A 3,121-nucleotide genomic window follows, 5' to 3' on the forward strand; every position below is an offset into this window, starting at 1 on the left:
CAAAAGTGACTATAAGAGAAACAGAAGGTGAGAAAGCCAAGCAGGAGGAGATGTTAGAATACCTTAATGAGTTTTTTTAAAGGCTTGGCTGGTCCTGTCTTCTCCTAGACATCTTGCTGATGTATTTTGTCAGTGAAAGCTGCAATATAAGTGTCTGCCGTTTTCCTCCAGGCGTAGGCCCACAGGCTTCCTCTGCTGATGCATTTCATCCAAGGAAACAAGTTGTCACCATATTCCACAGCTCACTCACTCCTTCCTTCCTTCCTTCCTTCCTTCCTTCCTTCCTTCCTTCCTTCCTTCCTTCTTCCAGCAGCAAAAGAAGTGGGGTACACATGTGTTCCTTGCTCCAGATAGAAACTTAGGAGGCCTAGATTGGGGGTGATGTGGTGGCTTTTTCTGGCTAGTTATTTCCTTCAAGTCTTCCTTCCTCGGCGACAACTTTACTTAGGGATGTCTTCATTCTTTGAATTCTTATGAAGATCTGACTGGATGCTGCAAAGCAAAGAAAGGCAAGACGATTGAGTTTACCTCAAGCTTACAAGCAAAAGTGACTAGAGGAGAAAGAGAAGGAGATAAAGTCAAGGAGGAGGAGATGTAAAAATACCTCAATGGGTTTTTTTAAAGGCTTGGCTGGTCCTGTCTTCTCTTAGACATCTTGCTGATGTAATTTATCAGTGAAAACTGCAATATAAGTGTCTACTATTTTCCTTCAGGTGTAGGTCCACAGGCTTCCTCTGAGATGTATTAGAAGCTCTTCAACGTTCCTCATCACATTGTGATGGTGTCCTTTGAAAATGATTTCTTTCAAGGTGTCTGCATGAATTCAGGGGCTTCCACGATGACCTTGTGAATAACAAATCATGCATGGCTATTGCATTGGATTGATCCAATGAAGGGGGCTATTGCTGGTGGTGGTGGTGGTGGGGGGAGAAGGAATACTCCCCTGTGTTTTAATGGACTTTCATTTCATCTACTTTGTCTCACTGAATAAAGCAGACTTCTTGAAAGTTACTTCTTGTTGGGTGATTGCATGGAGAAAAGATGAGAGGAAGAGATCCTGCTGAGGCTATTCTTCCTGGTCTTGGTGCTCAGAGACTTGACCAGAAGTGGGCTACAGATGTGTTCCTTGCTCCAGATAGAAACTTAGGAGGCCTGGATTGGGGATGATGCGCTTGCTTTTTTTTTGCAGGCTATTTCCTTCAAATCTTCCTTCCTCGGCTACAACTTTGCTTAGGAACATCTTCGTCCTTTGAATTCTTGTGAAGATCTGACTGAACGTTGGAAAGCAAAGAAAGGAAAGACAATGGAGTTTACCTCAAGCTTACAAGCAAAAGTAACTACAAGAGAAAGAGAAGGAGAGAAAGTCAAGGAGGAGGAGGTGTAAGAATACCTTTTTTAAAGGCTTGGTTGATACTCAGAGGAAACTCAGGTGTCATTCACACACTTGTTTTTTTTTCTCTAGGAGATCCGCATTGCAGCAGCAATGCATATAGGGTTTCGTTGTTTCCTTTTTGTCTTGGTTTCGCGAGTCTCTTTCATTCAATTTAACCCTGTATTATTCACATATGCCATTCTTTCAGGTTAAAACGGAGCCGCCATTTCAAATGTGCCACCCCTGTTTACGAAACCTCTCCCTTCCTTTTTGGGAAGGAACAATACATAACGATCCAAACTGATTCAAAAGCATATTCATACTGCCAACGCTGCAGATCTGTCAGGAAAAGTCAGGGGAAAATCGGTATCAAATATCCCGGGTTAAGTGGGGTTTTTTTTGCCAGCCAGCCCCACTCTCAAAAGTGCATAGATTGCATTCAGGACATCTGTGTACAACAAGGATTCAACAAGGATTCACCCTGGATTATTTTTGTAGTGTGAATGAGCTCTCAGATTTGAGAGAAGTACAGTGTTCCTGTGTCATACGCAGGTGCACTTTATGCTGCTTTCAGCATATGATGAAAGCCGCACCAGAAAAAGCCCTCACTAGCCCCAGAAGAAGTAATGAGGCTCCAGCATATGCTGGATTTCCCTTACGCAGCGGGGTCCAGAACAGATCCCCCGCATCAGGGAAGGGCCAACGGTACTTAGCCCCCTCTTGTTTCTTCAGTGGCAATCTAGGTTCATCACAGATGTAGTCCATGTTCCAGAAAGACACATAGAAGGCTATGGTTGAACATTGGCTGAGGAGTACCTTCACATTTCCCATCATTTTGAAGATCAAATGGCTACAAAAATTTCCTGCAAAGTAAAGGAATGAAGTTCACCTCACGCTTGCAGTCTGAACAAACAGGATTGGAACGGGAAGTGAAGTAGAAAGAAAGACAGGTCAGAATACCTCAAAGATTTCATTCATTTGAGGTGGAGCTGCTCAGGTCTTCTGCTGGTTGTCTTGTTGATGTCTCCTCACTGCTAAAAACACAATGCAAGCTGTTACTCATATTCCTCCAGGTGTAGGTCCAAAGGTTTTTGGCCTTCCTCTGAAATCTATCAACAGCTTTTAAATGCTGAGTTTTTGGGAAGCTCATTCCTGCACAACTCTTACCTGGAGACAATCCCTTTGATGGGCTTCTGGATCGTTTTAACTCACACCCTTCTCCTTCTTCTCAATAATACATTTGTTAGAAAAAAACTTTGTGTGCAATACTTACAATCCATGAAGAGAGAATGCTTGGGTTGGAAGCGGCTTCATTCAGATTCTCCCAGCTTGCTCCGATATTGGGCTGACATCACCCACCTGTGGCAAACATGGTGGAGCATCATTTGCAGCAGTCAAGATGGCAAAGAAATTGGAGCAAGGCATTTCATACAGTGGAACTGAGGAATACTGATTCATAGGAAGATTCCTTTGAATGCCAAAAGCTCCTGTGTGGCAGCAAAAATATTCTTCCCCCTCTGTTACAGGCGGGCATCTCAGCATGCATACCTGATCGTCCTTATGCTACTTGGCCCTGCCAAATGGGAAACAATTAATCCAGGACTCTAGTACCAGAGGCTGAATATCCCAGAACAAGGCAATTCAGATCTTATTTTAGATTTCAAATATGCGTGTTTTAACCTTCAGAGTGGAGACAGGGCAGTTCACATTTGCAGTGTTGGAATGTACAGTGCCCTGTTTTAAAGCTAG

General features: G+C 43.4%; 1 long non-coding RNA gene across 1 annotated transcript in view; it reads right to left on the reverse strand.

Annotated features, from left to right (window-relative positions):
* Positions 1-68: 68 nt before the first annotated feature.
* LOC121923337 overlaps positions 69-3,121 on the reverse strand; it is an 8,709-nt gene continuing 5,656 nt past the window's right edge. Inside the window, exons 2-3 of the long non-coding RNA XR_006102361.1 lie at positions 2,646-2,731; positions 69-492 (exon numbers count right to left, since the gene is read on the reverse strand). This is a non-coding gene — a long non-coding RNA (uncharacterized LOC121923337). The remainder of the gene's footprint in view (positions 493-2,645; positions 2,732-3,121) is intronic.

This window comes from Sceloporus undulatus, chromosome 2 (genome assembly GCF_019175285.1).
Source record: "Sceloporus undulatus isolate JIND9_A2432 ecotype Alabama chromosome 2, SceUnd_v1.1, whole genome shotgun sequence".
NCBI classification, from domain to species: domain Eukaryota; kingdom Metazoa; phylum Chordata; class Lepidosauria; order Squamata; family Phrynosomatidae; genus Sceloporus; species Sceloporus undulatus.